The sequence below is a fragment of the Dermochelys coriacea genome, chromosome 4, assembly GCF_009764565.3.
Source record: "Dermochelys coriacea isolate rDerCor1 chromosome 4, rDerCor1.pri.v4, whole genome shotgun sequence".
Classification (NCBI taxonomy): domain Eukaryota; kingdom Metazoa; phylum Chordata; order Testudines; family Dermochelyidae; genus Dermochelys; species Dermochelys coriacea.
Genome location: NC_050071.1, coordinates 77,317,238 through 77,326,180, shown reverse-complemented (window position 1 = coordinate 77,326,180; position 8,943 = coordinate 77,317,238).

Genomic DNA, 8,943 nt, shown 5'->3' with positions numbered 1-8,943 from the left:
TGCCCTTCTGCCATGTATATTGGCCAAACTGGACAGTCTCTACGTAAAAGAATAAATGGACACAAATCAGACGTCAAGGATTATAACATTCAAAAACCAGTTGGAGAACACTTCAACCTCAATTTCAGACATAAAAGTCACAATTCTCCAACAAAAAAGCTTCAGAAACAGACTCCAACAAGAAACTGCAAATTAATTCCAATTCTGCAAACTGGACACCATTAAAGTAGGCTTGAATAAAGACTGGGAGTGGATGGGTCATTACACAAAGTAAAAACTATTTCCCCATGCTAATTTTTCCCCTACTGTCACTCATACCTATTTGTCAACTGTTTGAAATGGGCCATCCTGATTATCACTACAAAAGTTTTTTTTTCTCCTGCTGATAATAGCCCACATTAATTGATTAGTCTTGTTACAGTTGATATGGCAGCACCCATTTTTTCATGTTCTCTGTGTATATATATCTTCCTACTGTATTTTCCACTGCATGCATTTGATGAAGTGGGTTTTCGCCCATGAAAGTTTATGCCAAAATAAATTTGTTAGTCTCTAAGGTGCCACAGTAATTCTTGTTTGGGATAGTGTTTTAGAAGTCATAGGAGAGGTCATAAGCAAAAATATGGCAGCAGTCAATTGCTTTTGTTTTTTTAGAGCAAAGTAAATATATTTCCAGTAGTGGAAAATATTAAAATTGCTTTTGATGTAATGTTGTTGGGTTTATGGTTTTTATCTCCTGCTTCCTACAGAACAAGTTACACAAAGGTTTTATTTAAAACACCTCTAATTGTAAGGCAAGTGACAGACATAAAATCTACAAAATCAAAATCGGGAAAAGTGAAGTGGGCCAGAGACTCCATGAAGTGAAACAGGGACTTCGCTCCCGCTTTTGATTTTAATTGAAAGGTGCTTGGATACTATGGAGATGGGCAGCTAACAGATAAAAGCATGCCCTCTTTCAAGGGTCTTAAGCCTGGAAACTACATCCACAATTTTTCCTCATCCTAGGCTTTACATGCTGAGTTCTCATGTACATTTTTTAGATACAGAAAAACATTATGAGCAACTTGCATTTTGCATGCAAAGTCATTTTTAAAAATATATAGCTCAAACTTGAATCTCTCTGCAGTAGAACGGGAAAAAACAACCTTTTGTCACAATTATGCCTTAAGTTTCTTAAATTTTGAATATATACTGTGGTTATCTTATGAGTTGCCTCTCTTACCTCTAGTGAATTATGAACTTAAAGGCCATTGACTACCCTCAATCCAGTTGTGGAATACCTATTAACATCAAATGGGAATTATGTGTATGGACTGAAACAGTACATGGCCCTTAGAAAATAAATGGTAATAAAATCAATCCAAATAAGAGGATAAAGGCCTGAGACTAAAGTATAAAATGTGTCCACTATAACCAGTATGTCATACACTGGAAACAAAGTATTCCTTTCAAAGCCAAAGATTTACTTCCCTGTAAATTCAACATGAAATAATAGAGAACGTGCTTACATAAAAGAGGGATTCTGTATGACATTAGCACTTTCTGGATTTAAACATTCTACTTCTCATTTCCAATGTGACCTAGCTCTTATGCTCAAACAATTTTACCCACCATCTTAGCAAAGTTCACACTGCTTTATAAGGAAATCGGTGTGGCTATTAAAATGTGAAAGAGTAACATTTCCTGCACAAGGCTGAATGACTGGCCTTTAAGAGTGACACTGCCAGTCAGATGATTTGAAAAAATTAGTTACACTTCTGTTTACAGTATTACTGCAGAAGAAGATCACATCCATTGAAAAGGAAGTGTTTATTTAGAGGAGCTTATATAATAGGCTAATAGTTATAAAAACTTGATACACCATTTTCAGCATTTCCTATCTGTATACAGATACAGGTTGAAACAGATTCCTCAGGGACTCCTAGTAAAGATGGCTACCCTTTCTCATTTGTTTTTAGTGGGACTGAAGTCACAAGCTACCCTTGGGAAAGTTGGCTCCCCTTTCACTCAAGGCTTTGTTATGATATTCTGCAACCTTCAAACCAGCACGTAATATAAGCAATCAAAATTTCTGATAAAGTACTAAAATCTAAAAAAACTGCTTTTTTCATGTTGTGCTATGACTGACATAGTAATAGGTTTCATAGTGAAAACCTGTTTAAGAAATACAATAAACCAGGTTAAAAACCAGAAACACACTAATGCAAACATAAGAATCCCCTAAAAGAGCTGTCAGCAGGGTATGAACCCTAGAAGACCCCACTTTAGTGGTTTCAGACAGCATTGCCAAGCATGTAAAATGTTTTCTGAGAGGCTGAGATTGGGGTGTACTATATTATGCACCTACATTTAATTCCTAGCTCTGCTAAAAATGACTGCAATCTAGTAGACGTCCTGTTTGTTAAAAAGGGGTGCACCATACTTGACTGCCTCCTAAGGTGGGGCTTTTAAGTATTGTTGAGTAATAAGGGCAGTGAAACGAACAAGTATGAACAGCACTGGAAAAAGAGTAGGTGGGATTAGAATTCATGCCCTAGTATTAGTCTCCCCTTCCTCACACTGCAAACATCTTCAATCTCTCCACTTGCCATAATACATACTTAGGAGGGTGTTGGGGAGGACAACATCCCTGCCCCATTACTCCCTCAAACCTTCCTGTGCTTGCTATTTAAAAAACCCAGGAAATTCCATGAACCAAAACTTTGTTTAAAAGAGATTCAGGTGATTTATCCCAAGATACACCTCACCCCCACCACACATGCTCTAAAAGGCAAGGAAATAACTACCCAAATCCCCAAAACACTATTTCCACCAACAAGTACAAGCTCTGGAAACTTTAGTTATAAACCTCAACTATTCAATTAAAGTGTAAACAGCTTAAGTGTGTGATATTTTTATGAGGCAAGCATGAGGTTGTAATTAAGGACTGGGGTTCTACTTAGAGAGATTAATGTGTTGTGTGTAACATTTCCTTATCAATGAGGGGAACAGTAGGAAGTTCCTTGTGATGATAGAGAATTGTCAGTAGGAACATGCTGTGTCAACATTAGAATAGGGTCAAGATGTGGGTGTCTCTCACCTTATTTAATTGCTTTCAATGGTCTATGGAGGCAGTGGGGAAGTCATTTCTAAATGAAGCTTTTGCATAAGGAATTAATGAAAAATAAGTAAAAAGGATGCTACTGAAATACCTAAGACTAAATACATTTAGTTTGCATCTCTAATAGCCTATTTTCTTCAGTTGCTCCCATTTCTCACAGATTTTCTGCTTCTGAGCTAAACAGCTTATTTTATGCCTTTGGCTATTTGTTCTTCACAATACCTACAATACATTTTACCAGCCCATTTTTTCCTTTTTGATTGGCTTTACTTGAACTAGATTTCCATTTTCTATCAGATAACTCTTTGGCTCAAATAACACAGTGTTGTATCAAAAATCACTTTAGTTCATAAGACTTCTGAAATTTCTTGCTAACTTGCTTGGAATTACCTGTTTTATTGAGCCTTTTCTAATAAAAATCAATTATTATATAAAATCTCCCTTTTATGTGAAGTCATCCTCTTCTTTTTCCTTTATGCTGCTTTTCCTGGCCAGGGTTGCAGTGGCAGCATGTAAAGTAGGGAGGACCAAACTTCCTTTTCCTCCGCAACAGGTTCCAGCACTTCCTGGGGGATTTCCCAGTGTTCCCAGGCCAGCTGGGAAATATAATCCCTCCAAAGTGTCCTGGTTTGGCCTCGGGGCTGCCACCTGGTATAATTCCAACGGAAGGTTCCTAGGGCGCATCCTTATCAGGTGCCCAAACCACCTCAACTGGCTCCTCTCGATCTGGAGGAGTAGTGGCTCTACTCCAAGACTCTCCCAAATACCTGAGCCCCTCACCTCATCTCAAAGAGTAAGCCCAGTAACCCTAAGGAGAAACCTCATTTCTGCCACTGTTTCAGGTGCAGTAGGTACTCCAAAATGACGTGTACCAGCACTTGGGGGGGGATGGAGTTGATCACACCAATACAAAAATCTCTTCCACTTCACCAGATATATGGCTCTAGTGGAGGTCTTCGTGCTGCCTAGCAGGACCTGTCTTACTTGGTCCGAACACAGAAGTTCTGTAGGGTTCAGCCATAGAGCTTCCAAGCCATGACATGGAGGGACCGTAGGTCGGGATGGCAGAGGCAACCTTGGTCCTGAGTGAGTAGGTCGGGAGGAGAGGCAACATGACCAGTACATCCACCAACAGCTCCAGGAGCGTGGTGCACCAGTGCTGGCGAGGCCATGCTGGAGCTATCAGAATCACTTTTGCCCCCTCCCTGTGGATTTTGAGCAGGACTTTGTGCATGAGAGGGAATGGAGGAAAGACATAGAACAGGCAACCTGTCCAGGGTAGCAGGAACATGTCCGTGAGAGAGCAGAACATTGGAAGGAGCAGAACGCTGGGCATTTCCTGTTGCTCCAGGTGGCAAACAGGTCGACCTGGGGAAACCCCCACCTTTGGAAGACGAGGTGCACAACATCTGGCTGGAGAGACACTCGTGCGAATGGAAGGACCTGCTAAGGTGGTCTGCCAGCATATTCTGGATCCCTGGAAGAAAGGACGCGACCAGGTAAATGGAGCGAGCTATGCAGAACTCCCACAGTGGAATGGCTTCCTGGAAGAGGGGGGAGGAACGGGGTCCCACTTGCTTATTGATGTAAAGCTTTGCTGTGGTGTTGTCCATTAGAATCGCTATGCAGCGATCTTGCAGGTGGGCCTGGAAGGTGTGGCAAGCAAGGCACACTGCTATCAGCTCTTTGACATTGATATGGAGAGAGAGCTCGGACTGAGACCACAGGCCCCGAGTCTGAAGGGTTCCCAGATATGCGCCCCACCCTAGAGCTGACACATCTGTTACCCTGGACAAGAAAGGCTGGGGGCAGTCGAAGGAGACTCCCCCACACACCACTTGGGAGTCAAGCCACCAACAGAGGGAGACGAGGACCTGCCCCGCTACAGTGACCACTGAATTCAAGCTGTCGCACTCCAGATTGTAGACTGAGGCAAGCCATGCCTGCAACGGCCTGAGCCAGAGCCTGGTGTGTCAGGTCACATACGTGCATAAAACCATGTGGCTGAGGAGACTCATGCTGTTGAGGTCAGGAATTGCTGAAGGCCTTGAATGATACCCATGATAGCCTGGAAGCAGAAGTCTGATAGGAGGACCTGTGGCTGAATAGAGTTCAGCACCACCCCGATGAATTCTATCCTCTGGGTCATTCCAGGGTCAGTTTCTCCATGTTGAAGAGGAGACCCAGCCATTCAATGTACACCTGAACGGGTGAAGTTAGGACTGCACCTGCTCTCTGATGCAGCCTCAAAGTAACAAGTCATTAAGGAAGGGATACAATTGCACCTGCCATCGACGGAGGAAGGTTGCCACGACCAACATGCACTTGGTAAACACTCGGGGGGCTGTTGAAAAGGCCGAATGGAAAGACTGTAAACTGGTAATGGTCACGGTTGACCATGAATTGCAGTAAGCGCCTGTGCGCCAGATGAATTGCTCTGTGGAAGTATGTGTCCTTCATGTCGAGGGCAGCATACCAGTCTCCAGGATCCAAGGAAGGGATAATGGTGCCAAGGGATACCATGCGGAACTTAAACTTTACCATGAATTTGTTGAATTGTCCAGAATGGGCCGGAGGCTGGGGTAAGTCTGGTACGCCGTCCTCAGGTGTCTCTTTCAAAAGACACTGCTTGGAACCCGATGACGGTTTGGTCAGGCCCTGGCCTTGTCCAGGTGCTGGGTTGGAGGGCTTCCTTCTGCCATTCCGCCCCGACTGCCTGTAAAAGTCCTGCCTCAGCCGGGGAGGGTAGAAACACTGCTGCGGCTTGAAGTGTTTCCACTGGGTTACTGCGCAGTAGGTGTTGGTGGATGCGGATGTCTATGGGGAGCGGCCTGCGATGGCCTAGTCAGGGGAGGAGGAAAAAGAGGCCAAGTGGGGGAGAGGGTCATCCCGATCTCCCTGTTCCAAGGGGGCTTTCCACAGTTGGAAGGGGCATGACATCTCCTCTGCACCCCAAGGAGTGGGCTGACTGGCCAAGGCTTCCGGCACCCTTGTTTCAGAGGTGGCCAACCGGGAAGCTCCAGACTGTGCACCCTGGGCCTGGTGGTACACCCACGGGGTTCAGAAGGGCCACTGGGTGGAGCCCTGTCCGTGCACCAGCCATGGTCCTGCCCCCACATCAGGGTGGCTACGGTCCAATTGGTGGTGGTCCCAACCTGAAAACCGTGACTGTCTCCGAACCCAAGGAACGAGATCGGGACTGCGAGGGCCAGGGTGGCACTGAGCTAATATCCACCAATAAGTGGTGCAGAGGAGAAGGAGAGCAGTGCTGCAAGGCTGGGGAGCGGTGCCAAGGCCTGGATCGGTACCAGGACCTAGATCGGTGCTTGTAGATCCTGCACTTCTCGGCTTGGTGAGCCTCCCCCAGACACTTCAGAGAAGAGTCATGGGGGTCACCTGTCGGCATGGACTTGCAAGGCTTACATCCTGGAGACTTGGGCATGGGACTTTGGGGAAGGATGGGATAGCTCAGTGGTTTGCGCATTGGCCTGCTAAACCCAAGGTTATGAATTCAATTCTGGAGGGGGACATTTAGGGATCGGGGCAAATATTGGGGATTGATCCTGCTTTGAGCAGGACTAGATGACCTCCTGAGATCCCTTCCAATCCTGATATTCTATGAGAGCCCCAAAGAAAGACAATTGGGGTGCAGGGTAACCCCCCCTCCCCCAACCCAACTACCACTAACTACAAGAAAACCAAAAGAACTATCAACAAAACCAGAACTACTACTATCTAACTAAAGGAGAATTTGCTGAGCAAGACACCACACAGTTCCAATGACCGTCATGGACGGTAAGAAGGAACTGGGGGGCCCCAGATCGGCAGGTTCATATATTGCTGCTAGGGAAAAAACTTTCCGACGGCCGTGCACATGGCATGCACACACCTAATTGGAATCGATATGAGCAATCACTCAAAGAACAGCAGTTCACTTTCTTCTGGGAGAGGACCACGACCTCTGATTTGGAGGTGCTGATTCTCATCTCAACCGCTTCACACTCAGCAGTGAAATGTTTGAATGCACATCAGAGATCACAGTCTGAAAAAGAAAGGACATCATCATGTGCAAAACAGCAGAGATGCCACCTCCAAGTTCCCACACTGAATGTATTCCACAGCTCATGTGCGCCTTGAAAATCATGAACAGGAGTGGGGACAAGACATGCACTTTGCCTACCTGGAATGAACTTGACAACACCAAGAATATGAACACAACTCTCAGAGACTAGAGGGACCGGATAGTATGCAAAAGCAGCACCAGTACCTCAAACTCCTGCAGCATTTCCCACAAGACATCTCTGGGAATGCAGTCATATGCCTTCTCCAGGTCTACAAAACAAAGGTAGACTGGATTATCAAACTCCCATGATCCCTCAAGTATCTGCGAGAGAGCAAAGAGCTGGTCCTTTGTTCCACAGCTGTGACAGAATCCACATTGTTCATCCTGAATCTGAGGTTCAACTAATGGGCATAAACCTCCTCTCCAGCAACCTGGAATAGATTTTGCTGGGGAGGCTGCGTGCGATCCCCCTATAGTTGTAACACAATCTCCTTTCTTAAAGATTGGGACCATCACCCCAGTTTGCCAGTCCAGAGATACTGCACCTACCTTCCACGCACCAATGAAAGTGCGTTAACCATGACACCCCAACATTGTCCAGGGTTTTCAACATCACCAAGCGAATCTTGTCCACCCCTGCTGCTTTATCATTATGAAGACACTTTACCGCTGTATCAACCTCAGCATCAGAAACAGATCCGATCTCACTGGAGGTTTCCAGTGCTGCCTCCTAGAAGGGGAGCATGTCCATTGGGTTGAGTTCCTCAAAGTGCTCCTTCTACCTCTTGATGATCTCCTCAGTCAAGATCAGCATTTCACCTCCCTTACTGAGTACAGCCTGTCATACATCCCGCTAGCCCCTCCTAAAATGGCAAATGGCTTGCTAGAACACCTTTGAGGCCATCTGGTAGTCATTCTCCAGGGTCTCTCCAAATGCCTCGCAAGCCTGGGCTTTCACTTCAATGACTGCCACAGCCGCAGCCCTCTTAGTCAGCTGGTGCCTCTCAACCGTATCAGGAGTCCAGTTCACAAGCTTTGCTTGGAAGGCTTCCTTTGACTTGAGAGCTTTCCTCACCAAGAGTCCACCAGCAGGTTCTAGGGTTGCCACCATGACAGGCACCAACTGCCTTCAGGTCACACCTTATCATGGCTGCCTCAACAATTGAGGCCTTGAACATGGTCCACTCGGACTGTATGTCCAAGACCTCCCCCAGAATGCAGAAGTTCTTCCGGAAGTTGGAATTGAAGTCTTTCCACACAAGGTCTTCCACCAGACATTCCCAGGTGATCCATACTGATAGTTTGGGCCTCCTGTGTCTAACCAGCCGGTGTCCCAGGAGTTGAATCCAACTCACCACCAAGTGGAGATCAGTTGCCAGCTCTGCCTCTCTTCACTCGAGTGTCCAGAACATATGGCCTTAGGTCTGACAAGATGACTATGAAATCGATCATTGATCTTCGGCCCAAGGTGCACTGGTACCAAGTACATTTATGAGCAACTTTGTGTTCTAACATGGTATTCATTATGGACAATCCATGACTAGCACAGAAATCCAACAACTACTCACCTTTCGGGTCCAGGCCAGGGAGGCCATACCACCCAATCTCTCCCCTCCACGTATCTCCATTGTTCCCCACGTAAGTGTTGAAGTCCCCCAGTAGAACCACAGAGTTGGTCGGTGTGAAGTCTTAGATTTAAAACAAAACTTGATTTTCTGCAGCTGTTCACAAGCTACTTATCTGCAGTCACTTCTGATTACTTAGTAGGCCATCCTAG